Source organism: Apaloderma vittatum, unplaced genomic scaffold (assembly GCF_000703405.1).
Source record: "Apaloderma vittatum isolate BGI_N311 unplaced genomic scaffold, ASM70340v1 scaffold5131, whole genome shotgun sequence".
NCBI classification, from domain to species: domain Eukaryota; kingdom Metazoa; phylum Chordata; class Aves; order Trogoniformes; family Trogonidae; genus Apaloderma; species Apaloderma vittatum.
In genome coordinates this window covers 8,051-16,100 of record NW_009697261.1, presented here as the reverse complement: position 1 = coordinate 16,100, position 8,050 = coordinate 8,051, and positions in this window count along the sequence as shown.

The window sequence follows — 8,050 nt, the reverse complement described above, 5'->3', positions numbered from 1 at the left end:
CCCATAGGGGATTTGGTTGTTTCCGAAGGGCTGGGACAAGTATCTTCCTTCGGCAAGCAGAAACTATGACTTACAGGGTAGCTGTTCCCCTCCTTTCCTCACCAGGATTAATTCTGGGGCCGTATATCCATCCCTCCTGATTGCTTCCTTCATATCATGTTCACTGCTGTGGTGGGACTCATTGGGGGACTCCGAGTTATCTCTATTAGCATAAATCTGCATTCTTCAAAGTATATTTCTTTTAAAAAATTACTTATGTCTGCGCCAGCAGTTTGATAGGTGCTTTCTAGAGGTTTTGACAAACTCGTCCTTAATACTGATCAAAAATCACATGAATAAAATGTTCAGCAAGTGCATGATGCAAGTTTTCAGACTGATAGACAGAGTGTGTATAAACTAGTAATTTTTTAACATATGGATGTGATCATTTTAAGGAGATTCTCAATACTACCTCAACAATTGCAACAAGTAACTTTTTCCTTGTTCCTTTTTTTTTTTTTTTTCTGAAACACCTCTAAACAAATATGTTGCAGGCTGAAGTGTATCTTTTCCAATAGAATGTTCTGCTTTGTTGTGTTTTTAGCAGAGATTTTAAGGGTGATACTGACATGCAGCAAAAGCCAGTAGGCTGGCACAGAGCTGGCCTGAGCAGTGACCTGACTCCAGCTTGTCATCCCTCCGAGACCAGTCAGAAGCCTTCCGGCAGGGCACTCAGAGGCTGAGCAAGATGAGGTGATGCAAACAGCTTCCTCCCTTCTTCCCAGCCAGGGCCTTGGAGAAAGGAGAGCGGAACTGAGCACTTCTCAAAGGGAGGAACCAAGAGTCAGGCTGAGGACTTCTTCTCTTGGTGTCTCCTGTTGGCAGCTGAGCTGGGGGAGCCTCCTTGTGTATCTCTGACAAGGAGCCTCTGGTACCACTTCTGCTGTTGCCACTTGTAGGTAAGAAAGAGAAACCAGCAGCAATATCTTGAATTTACCTAAGGCAGAGCAGGTGAACTACTGTGTAAACTTGGCTTTCACACACACCTTTTCATGATCAGCTGCCTCCTGGAGTGTATTCTTGCAGCTTTACACCTATTTCCTGGCACTTGATGTATGCCCTGCCTGAGCACAGACAGGTTTTGTATGTCCTGGGCTGTGAAGCAGGCTCACAAGATAAGGAACTGGCTCTCATTTAACCTTTGTATCTCCTGCTGCAATTTTTCTTTAAAGGCACATCTCAAGTGTCTGGTGCCACAGTGTACTTTGCTGTTACCTGTCTGAAAACCGTGCTAGCTGTACAAGTCAGAAACGTACATTTTAATATGCAGTTAAAAATAGCTTTGTTTGGTTTAAAGCACCCTCCTCTACGTGGTATTAATTTCCATGGAGCTCAAGAATTTGAAATTCTCTTGGTTTCTGTGATGGCTGCACAATGAATTTGGAATATTACCCCTTCTGAACAGAGGTTTAATGACATCAACAGTAAGTTTTTTTCAATATACCAAAATCCTTCAAAACTTTTATGTCTTAAAGGAGATAACTGCTGAATATTCTGCTGTGCTCTGTTTCTGTGTTTTTTCTTTTTTTTGTTGTTTTTTCTTGCACATTTGAACTGAACACAATTCAGTTCATTAGGTGTTCTTGGACTAGCAGCAGGATTGTTTTGGCTTTGTTTCTAAGTACAAGTTAATGTAAGGGTGCCATCCCAGCTTTCCAAAGAAAAGACCCAACGGAATAACCTGACAGGCTGGTTATCAGGCTGTGGTTACGTGTTACGGTGTATCAGACTTGTATGTTGTCAGATAATTTGGCAGTACCGACTTCATTTGGCCCAGATATGAAAACAGAGCCGTGTTTCTGTTTCGTAAACCAGAATACATTAGAGCCACATGGTAATTGAGCTGGCTAGGGAAGAATAGACGATATGTAGTCAGTCATAAAAATTGTTCCATACAATGCTGAAAATCTTGCATCAGAAAGAATGAGCTTGTGCAGTTTGGTGCTTTCCACTGTGTGGCTGTGGAGTTGTTCTGCTGCAACACTTCCCAAAACCGGGCTTACTCTTTTTTGCCCCGACACCTTCTGTTCCTGTTTTACTTCTATGTTGCTAAGTTTGGCAGTTTACTTGGAGAGCTTCGAGCGGGAAGATGTAGCGATGGGCTTTGGAGAAACCTTCCTGGCGGATATGCACGTGTTCTGAGCTGCACGAGACTTGAGAAAAATGTAAGGACTCTTTTAAAATTTTGTTATCTAAGTAGGCTGTGGGAGATGAGAGCTGCTTCTAGGGGGAATGCAGGTGCACATCCAGGCTGGAACAGGAGCTGGGCTGGCTCAGAGAACACAACTAGCAACTGGTCTAACAAACAGCAGAAGTGAGGAATTAAAAGGATCAGAGCTGTCTGCAGAGAAGAGAGCCAGCATAACCGAGTGAGAAAGGGATGGGAAGATGGTAGCCTTGGAGATAGATAGGGTTACCCGGTGAAGTTGAGAAGGGAAGCTTCTCTGTGTCAGGTACTGTCTAAAAGGCACGTAAAGCTGTGAGCACAAAAGCTGTCTCCTGGTTTGATTCTGCTGCTGCTTAGGAGATAGCTTAGTAATGACAAGGTCTTGTACCACAGCATACCGACCGGTTGAATTTTTCTCTTCCTGTAAAAACTATCTATTGGGTAACTTCTGGGGGCAAAGAAAAGGCAAAGTTTTCTGCACTGTACACTTAACTTGCTGGTCTGAATGTTTTTTTTTCCTAGCATTTATTATCATTCTTTATAATTCTTTATTATCATTCTTTAAATCAAAACCATTTTAATAAGTTTGAAAACTTCTTTCCTCTGTTTCCCAAAAGGTAGCAAGAAAAACTAAATATTATGAAAAGTTAATTATGGAAGGAAAATCTCTTTTGAGGCTTAGCTGGAGGCTAGTAATCCGTTTCCATTGCCTACAAGTATGTTGCGATAAAAAGAAAATGGGTAAGGCACTGGAGCGGGACTAAAGCTGGTTTTGTCCCCTCCCTGCTGCAGAGTAGTAGATCCATTCCTTTTGATAACTTCTTTCTGCACATCCCAGGGGATAGCACCTTCCCTGTGTGCCTGGTTCACTTGCATACTAAACACTGTGGAGCAGAGCCCCTCTCTGAGTCTTTTTGTACAGCACAGCAGGGTCTCAGTCAAAGCAAAGTGCTGGCAAGTTCTGTGCAATAATATCCAAATGCTCTAGTCAAAGCTGGAGTTACCACAGCTACGCCTGCTGCAACAACTTAAAAAAAAAAAAAAAAGTGACAAAAGTAGCACCTGAGACATACATGATCCGACCTGATTCATGCTGAGAATGAAATACTTTCAAGGAGTTTTGGAACCTCAAAGATGGAGAGGAGAATGGATTTCCTTGGGAGCAGCTTTCGAGTTGTGTATTTTATCTCATCTGCTTGCGTTGTAAAGGATGGCAAATGTGCTCTGTTTGCTTATCTACCAGGAGAAGCAACTGCTAAGTCGGGTATGTGATGGATTTTGATAGGACTGGGGGCAAGGTGTACTTGGTCTTCTGGGTGAATTGGCTGTGGTGGGTCAATATACTTGGAAATTCTTGTCCCTCTTAGTGTCTGTGGTAAAATTTCTGTGGAGGCACATCTCACGCTTTGAGTTGTCAAGTCTGTGCGTTCGGGTACAGAACCAGGGTGAAGGCAAGTATAGGTGCCAGGAAGAGTAAGCGAAGTGATGCAAGGGAGGAACACTGGAGTTCATTGCTGAACCCAGAGGTTGCCAATGGGTTCGATACTTAAGTGCATCAAGAAAATAAGGAGGTGCTGTTCTCTTGCTTCCCTCTTGTTGTGAAGACTCTTTCTGCTTTTCTCTTAGGATGGAAACACGCACGTCAAGGTGTTAGATGTCAACTTACCTAGTGCAGCAGGCAGCTGGGGGTGGCAAATTTGGTACGGCCCTGCTGTTCAATTTGCCTGGGCTAACACCCCGAGGAGGCTGCTGCACCCTGCCTCAGAGAGTGGGTCAGGCTTCCAAGGCACTTGTCCTTAGTCACTATGCTGAAGGAGAAAGCTCAAATCTCCTGCATCTCCATCCCAGCTCTGCTTGGGTGCCTTCTTCATTTTTTAGTGGCAGGTGTGATCCTGTCTTCATCTGGAGCTGGATGCAGCTCTCCCTTCTCAGCAGAGCAACGTTCCTTATTGCTTATGTTTCTCGACAGCCTGAAGCTGACGGTGACTGCGTTCTGTGTCCTTGCAAGTACGCGTGCGAGCTGCTGGAAGGTGGTGGGGTCCCACCGCGTGAGTATGGGTAAGGGTTTACAACTAAGTGCGCTTGCGAAGAGATTTCGTGAGGTGAGTGGGGTGAACCGTCAGGTGCTTGGAGGCCAGATTAGCTTCAGTCAGCCCCGAGATGGGCAGTTTGGACCACAGACAGATAGTTGACACGTATTAGTTACAGCGTCAATAGGTGAAGGGCTCAGCTTACATCTCAGGCATTATGCAAAGCAAATTGTAGTAGTGGGATATTCCAATTTGTTGTGGACCCTGTGCCCTCTTTGTCTCCAGCAGAAAGGTTAGGTTTTCATGGTCTCGCCCCTACTTTTGCGCTCACCCCAGTGGTGTGTGGCATGGCTGCTCTTGCGTGGTTTTCAGGGGCTTTAACGGAGACATTCCCACAGTTGATTGGTCAAACGAAGCAAAATGTCACAGAGGGGAACTATTTGGATCCCTTTCACTGCGGGGGCAGAGGGGAGGGAAGAAGGGGGCCATAGTAAATGTCATAACAGGCTTGAAGTTAAAAAGCGTTCCTCCAAGCCTGGACCATGTTGGCTGGCCTCTACCTCTCTTTGAGCTGGAGCGAATGTGGATAGTGCCCTGATGTGATCCACTGTTTCTCCTGCTGAAGGATCCCGATGGAACAGCTGGATCTGTGGAAGGACTGGAGGTACGTCTGGGCAGCCTTTTTTGGGAGTAGATGCCCAGAGGCAGAATCATTCAAAAGGGGTGCAGTGACTTCCAGTCTGAAATCCTAATCCTTCCTTTTCTCTCTGTGGCTAACTTGACGTTTCACAGAGTTTTTCCTGTTGATACTGGGAAAGACAAGGGTAAAACTTGTTCAGATGCAAGATCTTTTGCACTAAGTTCTGTCATTGTAAAGCAGAAGCGCTTTCTAGTCGGTCTGAGGACCTGGAGAGTCTTCTTTCAGAGGACTTGGGTTTTCTCAAGTGGGTGTGAAATCCTGTGCCTCGCAACAAGTTTGAAAGAATACCAGCGTCCGGTGGAAACCTGTCCATCATGCCCTGTGTTACTGCCTGCTTAATTGATGCTATGTGGATGATTGCAGAGCTATTGCATGAAAAATCTTTTTTTTTTATCCTGAGTATGATCTGTCTAGCCTGTATTACAGTTACTTCTTGGATAACATCAGGCCTGTGGTTTGTTGTCAGTGGCAAACGCTCTTGCTGAGCCAACTTTTTGATCTGTTTCAGTCGTTAAGTGGCGTTGCATCTCTCTGGAACACTGTGATGGCATGATAAACTGTGTTCAGTGCTAGGAAAAGAAAGACTGTACGTCTGTCTGTATCTCTCGGAAACTGTTGAATGTTTTAGGCCTTAATCTGCAGCCCTAACTAGCCAGCTCTAACCTGCATTTATTAATTGGGAGCAGAGCCAGTGAATGCTGCGCAGTTGAGCCTTATATTCCGAGAACTGTGGAAAACAAAGCTAGGGAGCAGTGCAGCAAAGGGAATTAGCTTGTGATAACTGCACATACAAGGAACAGTGAGAGATGGAGGAAGACGGGCAACGTTTATAATGGGCTCTGTGCTTCTCAGAGACCTAGATAGGAAGCTGTGGCATAAATAAGTCTTTGAGTCATTCCCTTTTCCATATTTGAAAGCCTTCTAAACATGTCGTCATGAACCATCTGCATGCTGAAGATGTGCAATTTGATAAGGTATGATAGATTGTGTTATAAGTGTGACAATAATAAGGGCATGTCGAAACACACAGCAAATGTTTTCCTTCTCCTGTGGAAAAGATTTACACATTAAAGCTGAATTTAGGTTTTGTCAGCCAAAGTAGTAGATGACACCAAAAGCAGATGCCTCTAATAAAGCAGATTTCTTGTAATAAGTAAATAAATAGTTGATTTGTGCAAATTATGGGTGAGAGGAAAAGTACAGAGAGACCTTCGGTGTCTCTGCAAAGGTAATATAATTTGCTAGTACCAGAAGATGAGTGACTTTGCAGAATGCAAGCTCGGGAGGAGCAAGGTCACATAGGAAGCAGTTGGTGGTTAGTTCTCCATTTGAGAAGGCCCACTACCTGTTTGGGGACCAGCAAGTGCTTCTCAGTGGAGTGGGGGAACCGAAATACTGGGACATAAATTCCTTATGTCGCAGGCAAGGATATGACGGAGTTGACAAACTGGAGGAGAGATCTGAGCTGGCTGCTACAGCTTCCCCTGTGAGACCTGGAGTCCCAGGGCAGTGATTGCTGCTTGCTAAAGCAACCTCACTTGTACTCCGTGGGAAGTGTTCCTTTATTCTTGGGTCTTGCCCCTGTCACCAGCTGCATCTTGTGCCCGCTTTTACCCTCCACCACAGATGTGAGGGCCCGAGTGGCTGGGGTCTGGCCAGAAAAGGCTGCGTTAGGACAAAGCGTGCTCTTCCTGGCTGGCCTTTCTGGGAAACAACTCACTGGGAAACAAGAACTCGCTGTGAGAGTGCTCAGGGCAGATCTAGGCTGCAGCACAGGTGAGAGAATGCAAGAAGCATAACGCTGGCTTCCAGCCAACGCTATTTCTTCTTGCCATTCTTCCTCCTTTTATTTTCTTTCCCCACCCCGAAGCATGGGAATGTAGTAATTGCATTTTGACCCAGTTTCCAAAATCACTGTAGCATAGACTTTGAAGGAGGCGGGGGAGAACTGCTTAAGAACAAAATACCAAACCCCAGCCATTAGCTAATAGCGGTGGGGTAGGCCCATCCCCAGACTGTTAGAAGTATGCACTAACAGGCTTGTAGAACAACGGTTAGCCTGCACCTTTTTGTGAAAAAAACAGTAATTGCGTTGTGTTTTTTGATATTTGATCCGTGATCTGCAAACTTTGTATGATCGAGTTCAGGTGGACTTAAGCTCAAGTACTGTAAGCACAGATCCCTGTGTAAAGTGCCTGCGTTTTCAAAACTTGGCTGGAGAGTTCATGGCAGCCTTTCTTGTGGTTATTTCTGGCACCTCGGGCTGCCAGTTGGAACGTGAGGCTATAGATATGTGTGGAAGTCGAAAGGAATGGGTGTGAGCGCTGGTGTGCAGTAGGAGCCTTTTAATAGAAGCAGGCTTGGCTTAAGATGGGTTTTTGAAACGCTCAGAGACGTGGGGAGCAGATGTAAGTATGAAATCCAAACCAATTTCCTCATTCTGGCTATTAATATAAGAGCGGGAAAAAAGGTGCTTTGAAGTGATTTCAAACAGCAATTAATATCTCTTGGAATCTCCCCATCAACCTGGTATGAAGTCTTGATGGGAGAAGGAAGTTGAAATTGAACCTCTCAAAGTAAGATTGCCAGCAAAGTAGAAAGAAAAGATCAGAAGACGTCCCGAGTGATTGGAACCACATCGGGACCCTCACCCTTCTGGGATCTCACTGTAGTACACATCAAGTATGAATATATTTCAGGGGAAGAAAGGGTTGAGCTAATGCTACTTCCAGGGCACAGGCGGCACCTCGAGTAGGTGCACAATAGGCTTAGGATACCGCTGGTGTTAGGGTGTGTATCGCGTGGTCTCTGTTGCAGTAGAGAAACAGAGCACATTAGTGCTCTGGGCTGGGTTTTTCTCACCAAAATCAAGGCTAAAAATGAAGACAGAATCATCCCTGGAAGGCAACTCAGTGCTACTCCACTGCAGATAATAGTAGCTTTTATTATGTTCTGATCTCAGAAGACAACCAGGCGGGTGACTTGAGGATGTCCTCACCCTTGGTGGAGAAGGATGGGAGCTTTGAAATGGGGCCGTGAGTGTGGGGAGAAAACTCGGGCAAAAAGTTCAAGACTGAGAGATAGTGATATTCCTCATATGTTTTTGTATTAATA